The 12863-nt window shown below is 43.0% G+C and overlaps 1 non-coding gene across 1 annotated transcript; it reads right to left on the bottom strand.

The window, feature by feature from the left end:
• Positions 1-6871: 6871 nt before the first annotated feature.
• LOC117130080 lies at positions 6872-7027 on the bottom strand. The gene has a single exon (XR_004453545.1). It is a non-coding gene; the product is annotated as a 5.8S ribosomal RNA (ribosomal RNA).
• Between the last annotated feature and the right edge of the window lie 5836 nt (positions 7028-12863).

Genomic DNA, 12863 nt, shown 5'->3' with positions numbered 1-12863 from the left:
ACGCACACTCCTCAGTCGCTACGTAGCGACCGAGCACGCACACTGCTCGGTCGCTACGTAGCGACCGAGCTCAAGCCAACTCTCCACTCGCTACGTAGCGACCGAGCACGCACACTGCTCGGTCGCTATGTAGCGAACGAGCACGCACACGCTGCTCGGTCGCTACGTAGCGACCGAGCACGCACACGGCTTGGTCGCTGTGTAGCGACCAAGCACGCACACTGCTCAGTCGCTCCATAGCGACAGAGCTCAAGCCAACTCTCCACTCGCTACGTAGCGACCTGTAAGTCCTCAGAAAGTTCCTCCTTTGGGTTCTATTTTTAATCATCATCGAAATGCTTTTCGTTTCGTCTCAATCGAAGTTTCCGTTGAGATTTTACGACGAAAACAAGTGGGACTCTTCTTAACTTGCTTCCACTCGCTTCGTAGCGACTTGTCAGACCTTCACTCGCTACGTAGCGACTAGTAAGGCCTCAGAAAGGTCCTCCTTTGGGTTCTCTTTTGAATCCTCATCGTCACGCTTTTCGTTTTGTCTCAATCGGAGTTTCCGTTGAGATTTTAAGACGAAAACAAGTAGGACTCTTCTTGGCTCCCTTCCACTCGCTATAGCGACCGAGATGACATCCTCACTTGCTATAGCGACCTGTCAGGCCTCAAAGGGGTCCTCCTTTTCGTTCTCCTTTGAATCCTCATCGAAACTCTTTTCGTTTCGTCTCAATCGTAGTTTCCGTTGAGATCTTACGATGAAAACAAGTTGGACTCGTATTGGCTCCCTTCCACTCGCTATAGCGACCGAGATGACATCCTCACTCGCTATAGCGACCTCTCAGGCCTCAAAGGGGTCCTCCTTTGCGTTCTCCTTTGAATCCATATCGAAACGCTTTTCGTTTCGTCTCAATCGGAGTTTCCGTTGAGATTTTACGACGAAAACAAGTAAAACTCATCTTAAATTCCTTGGCTTGTTCCTGCTTGCCCTACCTCCATCTTTGCGTTCACTTTCGAATCTCGATCGAAACGTCTCTTGTTTCGCCTCGATTGAAGTTACCATTGAGACTTTATGATTTAAAAAAAAAACCACAAAGACTTGTTTTCTCGCATAGATTCAGATTAATCGTATTAAACGGCAACGGTTAACTTAACACCTTAGCCGCCTTAACTATACGATTACGTTGAACCATTTTACAAAAATTGACGTCGTATCTACGGAGAAGATAACAGTCAAGTTCGGAAGATAAATTTCAAGTTTCAAAGGATAAACACCAATATCGGAAATGGCGAACATACACAAGAAGAGGAAAGGAAAATGAGGAAGCAAAACTGAGAAGAGAGAAAACTGCATCTTCGAGAGAACTAAGGTATTTCCTACTTGAAATTTTTGAAATCAGACTTGGAATTTTTGTAGGAAATTACTTTGAGGCTGCCATAGAACTTTAGGGAACGTAAAACCTAGGCGGATAGTCTAGCGAACTAAGTCTTAAGCGATTTTTCCTGACTCGATATATTGTTCCATAATTGTTCATTCAGATCTTGCAACCCGATCTAAACTCTCCAAAAATCGAGAAACAATCACCACGCATATCAAGGTCGCTTCCTAAAGAGAGAAAAAACTAGAGACATGAATGTCGTCTTAAAACCGATTCGTTTCTGGTAATTTTCTCGGAACCGACATATTCCAAGTCGTCAATGTGGAAACAACCAAATCACAGTCCAAGCATCGTCTATAAGTCATCCCGAGTTATCGATCATTCCAAACCTCAGAAGAAGAAACGTACACAACCCTTCAACGTATCGGTTCAACTGTTTTCTTTCATGAAAAAAAGGGAGGGGGAGTAGGTACGTATACTATACTCGTATACTCCCAAACTTCAAAAAACTTCTGCAAATCGTCAAGAATAGGCAAACGATAATCTAATATTCGTCTAAACGCTAGCAACATATCCAGACGATCATGAACATAAATCTCAAAGACTATACATCATTTCTTGTCGCAATCATGCGTACAGAAAACCTGTACCAATATCAAACTGAAACTCGACGATTAGCCAAAGTATTGAATCCCTTTCCAGCTTTAGAAAGCCAGCTTCGTTTAAAATTTTCTACGAGAAAATCACCAAAGCATTTCTTTCAGTTTCCGTTGAACCGAGCATGTCACGGAAAAGCATCGAAAACATTTGCGACGAAGAAAACTCGAGAATAGATGTAGCATCGTGCACATTAAAAGGAGCACTTTCCTCCCGATGGTTAGCTAGATCCACCTCTGGTTGACCAATTCGTTCAAGAAACGAATGTGTCATGAGAATCCTCTAAAAAAACCTATAAAAAATATTCTGCGACTAGATCGTATTGAAATAAACTTCGGTAACACTCCATGAGTAATTCAAAGCAACTTTCACCTAAGATCAAAATCACAGCAGAAACGTTTCTCGTAAAACCCGCAGAAACAACGCTACTTTGACATATGTATACATATCACTGATTTACAACCTTCGTAAAACCGGTTATATGATATGATAAATTATCGTATAGCCCACAGTCGAAAAGCATATGATAAATTCTTCGTAACAAAACTAAGTCCTAACAATCAAACGGTTAACGAAAAATCTAAATTTTTCGACAATCAACCAAGTTCGATACATTCCACAATTCACTTTAAGGCCGCTATGTTTTACCCATAATACGCGGCATGTAAGGAAATATTCGTAAGAAAGCTTCGAGAGCTATACGAAACATCCTCAAAAATGCACGAAATAGATCTCGGAAGGCCAACACTTCAAAAAACATTATGAAGAAAAACGCTTCTTCCCATGGACAAATTTACGCGACACCTCAGTCCTAATTCCTAGATCAAAAATCAAATTATTAGCATCCAAACAGGAACAACAATTTATGCTGCGAACATCCGTAGTCAAACAAGAACGTTTCTCAAACGCAAGGCTAAGACTAAATCCTTGCAACATCGCGAAACATCTTCAAGCCCGCAAACATTTCAGGCACGAAACGCGGCATACAAAAGAATAACAAATCTTCAGCATCGCGAGACGTCGCAGAAGCCTAAAGATTCGTTCTTCGACGAAATTTCCTTCCACGATAAAAACATTTTCTTGGAAGACCAGACAGTCATACGCACTAACATCTTCTTAAAACATATCCTTCGCGAAGACTCGAAACGGTATTTTTTACCATTAAGTTTGTTGCTGATCACAACAAACTCTCAACGTCCTAAACAGACTTAGCCATCTCGTAGAGATGACTCTCGTACATCCGACACAAGGATAATAGCGCTATAAAAGAAACCCAAAATATTTGGTCAGCACTTCCAGGAGGCTTAAAAATTGTCCTTGGAGAGATGCTCGGTTCCAACCATACAAGTCGTATAAGCCGAGAACCTATCGCGGACTTTAAATCGGTATGGAATCAGGATAAACTGAAATGGGATACGTAAGTCAAATTAGTCATCGCACCCTCTAAAACCAGGAGTAAACATAGGTCTTGCTCTAAACCCAACGCACTGGTCTCTAACATCTCTAGGCATAGTATCAGACACCCTGATACGAGATACCAAAATTTGTCTCTTTGCCAATATTCGAGAATTTTCAGAAATCCCGCAAGTTTACACACTGCGGAAAACTCTCGAAACAGATTACGGATATAGCAGTTCGCACAGAGTTAGATTACGAGATGAAAACTCGTAGTCTTCCTTCTACACCCATACAAAATGTTATCGGCAGCAACACTCCTGATAACCGCTACATAAAAACTACACTGTAACGGTCTCGCTGGAAAACTAGTCATAAGAACCTTAACTCTAAGACGAACTACGAAAGGCTTGATCCCTTCAACAAGGATACGTAGGCAGCCATCATAAGGCGCAGCCCCAATCTTATCATGTTCTACTTTTACAAGAGCGAGAAGACCACTTTTCACTGACCTTTTCAACCATTAATTCTGCCTAACTGACTACTTGCGTAACTTGCCAAGCCACTCGCTAGAACCTCACGCTAAAAGCTCATGGTTCTAACGAGCTGGGCGGCTAATTGCAGGGGTCAAAATTGGTCACGACGAAATCAATGTCTGAAAGTCCCTAAAAATCAGCATGAACATTTTTACGAAAACTAATCCTCGTAAAGATATATTTACGAAGAGCCTTGCGGTAAAATCTTGTTCAAATCTCAATCGAACCACTAAATACGATTGTCCGAAGGCAACAGACATGTATCCAAATCGGCCGCGGACAAGCTCGAGTATGGCAATCAGACCGCACACAAACCAAGCTCGATCGTTACGCGACGACCAAGCATGCACACAGCTCGGTCGCTACGTAGCGACCGAGCCCGAGCCTAGCTCGGTCGCTACGTAGCGACCGAGCTCTTCCAAAACGTCGATACAACACCAGTCCATGCATTCTCGTCTATCCTTTGATGCTATCTCCCGAAGACCGTAGCGAACTCAGTTCTTGTTTTCCGCCATTCTAAATCATCGATCAAACTTTGCGGTAAAAACCGTGGAAAGTCCGTTCTTTATCGAAATAAGTCGCAATAAACATTTCGAGTCGGAATACGGCCCAAAGGGAACTAAGACACGACTCGAGGCCCATCTTACGATTTCTTAATCAAAAGCCCGTAAACCGTAGGACAGTTTACGGTTGGTTTTGCAAGGGAAGATAAATGTCAAGTTTCCACGGATAAATACGGAATTTTGAAGATAATTACGAAGATCCAAAAAAATGGAATATCTCCATTTTATGCTATGACGGCTTAAGGGCAGAAGAGTAAAAGCGTAAACCGACCTTGGAGCGAGTATATAAGGAGTCCTAGGCGAGAGGCATGGGGGAGAACTTTTTAGACTCGGAATTCACTTCACTTAAAAACTTTAGGCTTTATTCTCGACAAGTTCGGTTTCTATGACTGGCACTCAATTACTAGACGAACTCGCCCAGGCAGTTTGATCTCTTGTCCAGCTTTATCAATTGAACTACGTTCGGCTTGATCCTCGAAAGGGGTTCGTAGGCAGCCTTTAACAAGGTTCGGTCCGAAATAAATCAAAAACCTTTTCTGTATCTATTTCGTCTTTTGTTATCGAGCTGCGACTCAACTAGGTTTGAGCTATTAGGCCGCTAGAACTAAGTAACTCGCTGACAGACATTGCGGCCAAAGCTTTTATGATCTCTTGTGATGATCGCAACGCTCTTACGCGGACTCGAAATTAGATCCACTGTTTTCTCGAAACTCGGTTGTTATCTTTCCATGAATTCCACATATATTTGGTCACTTGTCGTTGGCTCTCGCAGAGATCCGGGATCTCTGGAAAATTAGGGTTTTCCTAGTTTCCCAATTTAAACGGAAATCGACAGTGCAATTTCGGTTCCCACAGCGCCCTTCAGCGCCATCCATTTTTGGAGCTAGTTGATTCGGCAGGTGAGTTGTTACACACTCCTTAGCGGATTTTGACTTCCATGACCACTGTCCTGTTGTCTTAATCGACCTACACCCTTTGTGGGTTCTAGGTTAGCGCGCAGTTGGGACCGTAACCCAGTTTCCAGTTCATCCCGCATTGCCAGTTCTGCTTACCAAAAATGGCCCACTTGAAACTCTCGATTCTGTGGGATGGCTCAACAAAGCAGCCACCCCGTCCTACCTATTTATAGTTTGAGAATAGGTCGAGGACATTGCAACCCCGATGCCTCTAATCATTGGCACCCGATAGAACTCGTTTCCCGAGCTCCAGCTATCCTGAGGGAAACTTCAGAGGGAGCCAGCTACTAGATGGTTCGATTAGTCTTTCGCCCCTATACCCAAGTCAGACGAACGATTTGCACGTCAGTATCGCTGCGGGCCTCCACCATAGTTTCCTCTGGATTCGCCCCGCTCAGGCATAGTTCACCATCTTTCGGGTCCTAACAGGCATGCTCACACTCGAACCCTTCTCAGAAGATCAAGGTCGGTCGGCTGTGCACCCGTGGGGGATCCAGCCAATCAGCTTCCTTGCACCTTACGGGTTTACTCACCCGTTGACTCGCACACATGTCAGACTCATTGGTCCGTGTTTCAAGACGGGTCGAATGGGGAGCCCACAGGCCGATGCCCTGAGCACGCAGATGCCGAGGCACGCCGTGAGGCGCATGCCGCAGACCACTATTAAGGCAGCAACGTCTCCGCGGGCGTAACAAAATCCCGGGCTTATGTTATCACCTTAATCCGCATCGGTCCACGGCCATTGCTCCGTTCCGCATCCAACCGGGACGAATCACCGGTCCCCATCCGCTTCCCTCCCGAAAATTTCAAGCACTCTTTGACTCTCTCTTCAAAGTCTTTTTCATCTTTACCTCGCGGTACTTGTTCGCTATCGGTCTCTCGCCCATATTTAGCCTTGGACGGAATTTACCGCCAGATTGGGGTTGCATTCCCAAACAACCCGACTCGTAGACAGCGCCTCGTGGTACGACAGGGTCCGGGCACGATGGGGCTCTCACCCTCTTTGGCGCCCCTTTCCAGGGAACTTGGGCCCGGTCCGTCGCTGAGGACGCTTCTCCAGACTACAATTCAAATGCCGAAGACGTCCGATTTTCAAGCTGGGCTCTTCCCGGTTTGCTCGCCGTTACTAAGGGAATCCTTGTTAGTTTCTTTTCATCCGCTTATTGATATGCTTAAACTCAGCGAGTGATCCCGCCTGACCTGGGGTCTCGTTGAGGACTTTGGGTCATCAAGAGCTTTTGGACCGAAACGTCTGACTATATGACGAGAATTGAATTCACCACCGCATGTCAAGACGCTCATGGCGTCCTTAGGTCGGATTTTGGCCAACCGCGTGCGGTAACACACGGGAAATCAGCTTCCGTCCCATATCCTCGAGAGGATGGGGGGACGATGATTTGTGACACCCAGGCAGACGTGCCCTCGGCCAGAAGGCTCGGGGCGCAACTTGCGTTCAAAGACTCGATGGTTCACGGGATTCTGCAATTCACACCAAGTATCGCATTTTGCTACGTTCTTCATCGATGCGAGAGCCGAGATATCCATTGTTGAGAGTCGTTTTAGACTTTGCATTGCAGCATTGCTTCCGAACAAACACCGTCTCCGGGTTGGCGAAAGCAGGCTGTTTAGTTGCATTTTCCATGACACTTTTCGCGCTGGGGTTTGAAGATATCCAGAAGCTATGCGTAAGATCCAACCAAAACAGAAGTCTTGGGCATGGATGAACGCATAACCACGGAATCGGCATGCACAGTAAGAAACTGGCCTACCGAGAGTGATGTTTCATCGTTCTCAGGTCGTTCTGTTTCTAGGGTACGTTAATGATCCTTCTGCAGGTTCACCTACGGAAACCTTGCTACGACTTCTCCTTCCTCTAAATGATAAGGTTTAGTGGACTTCTCGCGACGTTGCAGACGGCGAACCACCCACGTCGCCGCGATCCGAACAGTTCACCGGATCATTCAATTGGTAGGAGCCACGGGCGGTGTGTACAAAGGGCAGGGACATAGTCAACGCGAGCTGATGACTCGCGCTTACTAGGAATTCCTCGTTGAAGACCAACAATTGCTATGATCTATCCCCACCACGATGAAATTTCAAAGATTACTCGGGCCTGTCGGCCAAGGTGTGAACTCGTTGAACATCTAAGGGCATCACAGACCTGTTATTGCCTCAAACTTCCTTGGCCTAAACGGCCATAGTCCCTCTAAGAAGCCGGCCGTGAAAGGATGCCTCCACGTAGCTAGTTAGCAGGCTGAGGTCTCGTTTGTTAACAGAATTAACCAGACAAATCGCTCCACCAACTAAGAACGGGCATGCACCACCACCCATAGAATCAAGAAAGAGCACTCAGTCTGTCAATCCTCACTATGTCTGGACCTGGTAAGTTTCCCCGTGTAGAGTCAAATTAAACCGCAAGCTCCACTCCTGGTGGTGCCCTTCCGTCAATTCCTTTAAGTTTCAGCCTTGCGACCATACTCCCCCCGGAACCCAAAAACTTTGATTTCTCATAAGGTGCCAGCGGAGTTCTTAAAGAAACATCCGCTGATCCCTGGTCGGCATCGTTTATGGTTGAGACTAGGACGGTATCTGATCGTCTTCGAGCCCCCAACTTTCGTTCTTGATTAATGAAAACATCCTTGGCAAATGCTTTCGCAGTTGTTCGTCTTTCATAAATCCAAGAATTTCACCTCTGATTATGAAATACGAATGCCCCTGACTGTAATAACCCTCACGAGCAGATAGAATTTTGGTCAAGAAAATTCTTTAAGATCAGTTTGAAGATTGATCGACCAGAATTTAAATAAAAATCGACATGGTGAATTAATCTCTCGACGGGGCTGTCTTTTGGTCGAAAAACCATCTATTGATGGTTCTGGTCGAGTGTTAATTATTATTATCGATTTTTATTCAGGCTGGGCGAGTTTCTTCAGAGCAGGACAAGATTCGAATGATGAAAAATATTTAGTCGAAACAGTTGGAAAAATATCGACAAAACTTTAAAAATTATTTCTGAACAATCCCATGCCTTGCACCTTCTAGCCTACTTGCTTCCTCAGTAATTAGGTCACATGACATGCACCTACTTGCTTACCTGATTGCTCATTAGAAGTCACATCCTGGTCACAAGCTGTTTGCTTCAGCTGCTTATATCTTTCTTCATGGAAGGGAAATGTTCAGCTGCTTGTGCTGCTTGGTGTGCTGAAGCATGTCACCAGCTGTCTAAACTCATCTTTGTCTTTTGTGGGCGCAAACCCTCATCTGAAGCAACTCCTTATGATATAAAATACCCTCTTCTCTCCTATGGATGTCCTAAAACATATAGAAAACCAGAGAAAAGTTCACAGAGAAAGAGAGAAAGAAGAGAGAAAAATATGTTAGACAAATTAGTTGAAAAATTTAGAAAAAAATCAGGGAAGAGAAGTGAACTTGGACGACCCTTTCTCACCATCTTGTGACTTTAATCAGTGAGTATTTGTGTGGTAAAGAGTTGGAGATTTGGTGTCCTGAAGTTGAGAATCACCCATGTTCTTCAGCCTTTGATTTTAATCGGTAAAGATATAAGTTGTTGTGTGGATCAGTTTTATATGAGCATTTCTGTTGGATTGACAGCGATTCAGCTTTGTTCTGATTGAGTCCGACCTTTTCTTGATGTGGTACTGATCAGGTTTGGTCTGGCTTCATCGTACGGTGGAGTATCAGTTTAGTTCAGACAGTGTTTTATTTGAACCGGTAAACTGTTTTGCCTTTTGATCCAGATCATTTTAGATTGTAACCAGCTAGCTGAGTTGTTGTTCTTCCTCTCTGGATTAATTTCTTAATCCCTTGTGTGGATTTATATTAGTTCAGTTCATGGTCCCCTAGCATCTAGACAACTTAACTGAAACGATTTATGTTTGAACCGAACTGAAGCTTCCTTGAACTTGCCTTTGTAGCTGTCCAGAATCTTGAACTGTGGGGTAGTACCGGACTGATTAACCTTTTTTCCAACTGTTCTGTTATTGGTACAGATGGTCAAGGATAGTGTTCGGATCAGCCGGATCCTTGTGGTGGTTTTAAATCGAGAATATTCCAAAAGTCGAGTGTGATTAGCTTGAGCTCGAGTATAGTCTTCCTTAGCCAATCACATGGTTTTAAAGGTGAGTCTAGATAGATGATTAAAGAGTTATAAATTTGTGTTGCATGATTGAAAATGTAGATGATTGATAGGGTTTGTCTCTTGATTAAATATTGAATTGGTGAGGTGTTTACTTAGTGTAAACAATTAATAAATATTTATGAATGATCATAGAGGTTTATTCCAAACCTTAGTACTTGTTCTCAAGTACTAATACATATGTATAATATTAAATATATAAGTATAAATCATGTGAAGTCTTATTGTATACTCACTCTTCCAAAAGTTCCCGAATTACCGTGAATTGTTCCTGCGATACGGAACAAGGTTACGAAGACACGATGATGGGGTCGCACCCTGGAGGCCGTATAACTGCATGCAGCGTTAGATGTTCGATCTTGGAATATCTAATTGAGATGATGGTTATATTTATTTCCCCGCTAGGCTCGGTTAGCCTTGGTGGTTTTCTGGGTTTAGTATATATATGTTATAAGTATGAGTGAATGGCGGGTGTCGTGGAGATGATGTTTAAGATAAGATTCACATTGATGGAATGATGGGCCTTGTATATGCATTCTTATTAGTTATGGAATATATTTCCACTGCATACAAATGGAGTTGATTGCTTGAGATATTATTAATATATGTTAGGGTGAGGGACTAGGCTCACTGAGTATACTAGTTACTCATGACTCATTTGTGAAGCAGGTAACCAATAGGCAGGAGACCTTACTCTAGGACAGGAAGGAACATCATTAGCCAGCGGTAGTTTTATTATCCTTGCAAAGGCGTTTTGATATTTCTTATTTATAAGATTTATTGACCGAAAACCACGTGGTTAATTTATAACAAATTTTGTAAGATGCTTTTGATTGATATATAAAGAATGTTTTTTTAAAGTACAGGTTCCATATGATATTAGTCCTTGTCCGAACAAACTAACTATCGGGTATTGCTTGTCGGGTTGAAAAGCCTAGAGTTATATCCGATAGGAGCGTTGGTGTTCTTTGGTTGTTGCTCTAAGGAGATCGGAAGTATTCTGAGAACCTCGGATTGACCATCGAGGAACATCAACCGTGTCATTTCTGGTCATCTACGATCGGGGGTGTCACAAAGGTGGTATCAGAGCATGGTTATACGATGCTAGAATGGGACTTGTTTCAAATGTTTTTTGAGTCAAAATGAGTCGCAAGGATAACTAGGATATGCTGGCTGGTTCCATAATTTTAGGATAGATAGTCCTGGGTAGTTACCTAAAAGTGATTTTTCATAGCAGAAGCACCGAGACAAGCTTGAACGGGTGGACCGTACTTACCGATGTCATTATCATCAGCCTCCAGTTTGCTACCCTCATGGTGGGGTTCACTTCCGTCTTGTTAGGAATCTGTAACCTCATGCCTTCCTGCTGTTCTTTTGAGTTCTAGTGGGGGATGCCAATTCTTTAGAGAGATATATGGGATAAAGTTGATACACCGAATACATCTCCGGACTCGTGTGTTATCGATGTCAAGGTGCGTGTTGTTTGTGATCCGGTTCAGAGCGATTCGACTACACTTGATCACATAGATGCACTTATTATTCCGGTTTCTCAAGTCTAACCAGCTCATGCTAAGATGTATAAGCACCAGAGCCATACAAGCATGATTTCTTCAGAATTTGTTTCAAGCTTAGCGTTAGAGGAAGAGATGGTTTGATTGTATTACAAGATAATGGAAGCACCAGAAGCATTCTGTTTGTAACGAAATATCATGAAGCTTACGATGCAAAGAAGAAGAAGTCGGGACCACAAGATACTTAAGAAGGACTAAACCGTTTGAGGTATACTTTGGCTTGGATACATTTGGGGTGCAACACTCAGAGCATAATATTGAAGTGGATGTTGTTCAGAGAATTACAAGAAGGATTTTGCAGCTAGCTATTTGAAGATGAATGCGAGGAGTTGTTGGTCGAGAGTCAAGAATTACATCAGAGAGTTGAGATCGAGTTGGACAGATTTCAAGAGTTCAAGAAGTAGTATTTTCTACACAAGGTGGTTCAGATCGAGTTAATCATATACAACAATTTCAGCATTGAGATACGTGGTTGAGTGAATTGGATTCATCGATTATGGTTTGGAGAATAAGCCAAAGATCATACGGAAAATCTTTGGGAACCTAGCCAAGAATTTTGGAGTAGATAAAAGACCATGGAGTTTCAAAGCTTCGAGGAGATGTTAGAGTATGACGTGAATGTTAAAGAAGCTATTTTAATGCTGAAGAAGTTAACCAAGTCATGCAGACCGTTTATTTTCCAACCAGTGCAGATTAAAGGTCAGTATCAAGCAGTGAGTTAAATTAGTCATTGGGGTTGATTTTGGTTGTACATTTCATCAGATCAAGATTGAGGACTTTGAGCCGTTATGGTTGTGAGTAGCAAGGCCAGAATGGTCGTGATTGTCAAAGTGTGGGAAATCCTGGAACGTTTACATCATTCGCGCTTTGGTGGTTCTTGTGAAAAGTTAGTATTTTAGGTTACCCTTCCTCATGAAGTTACCCGATCTATGTTACATATACCTAGGATAACACTTGTTGAACTTGTTCGCTTTTCCTTACCGTTAGTACACATCCAACTGTTAGGCTATTTGGTTAGAGCCTACACTATATAGTTGCCTGGACCGTCAAAACCCCTGGAAGGTCCAACCACAGGTTTGCTTCTTATCCCATTGTGTGTTGTGTGCATTTTTAAAATTATATGAATGATTGAAATTAAAAAAAAATGTGAATTGTGATCAAGGTGTCGTAAGAGACCTTGCCTATGGATGGAATTTTCCGTCCATATTGTGTTTGATTCGAGAACCACACGTAGTTGTAGTTCCTGAGTAGTGTCATAGTTGTAAGTAGGATTCACTTTATAGAATTCAAGTACCCGTTCTTATTCTTGGAAGTACTGGCTGCCAGTTAAAATTTGTGGTATGCATTTCCCCATTCCATAGTACTTCCGTTAGAGTGTTATGTTTCTATCTAGAATGAGATTGGCTATCTAGTTACCGAGCTCAATTAGGATATTGAGGAAATAATTTTTTTGGAAGAAGACTAGTCGCCAATGGCCTACAATGGTACTCTACCAAGTGTTTGAGCATCGCTCATATCAGTCTGGCAAGTTCAAACCCTTTTGGGAAAAAAGGTGAAGAAGTGTACTCTAGTAACTTGATTGTTTAAAAAGTAAAAGATGAAAAGGTGCAGAGTAGAAGACAGTCTGATAATCAGGAAAGATGAAGATGTGGTTAAGGCATTGAA

This window comes from Brassica rapa, unplaced genomic scaffold, assembly GCF_000309985.2.
Source record: "Brassica rapa cultivar Chiifu-401-42 unplaced genomic scaffold, CAAS_Brap_v3.01 Scaffold0327, whole genome shotgun sequence".
NCBI classification, from domain to species: Eukaryota; Viridiplantae; Streptophyta; class Magnoliopsida; order Brassicales; family Brassicaceae; genus Brassica; species Brassica rapa.
This window is presented reverse-complemented; position numbering and strand designations above follow the sequence as displayed.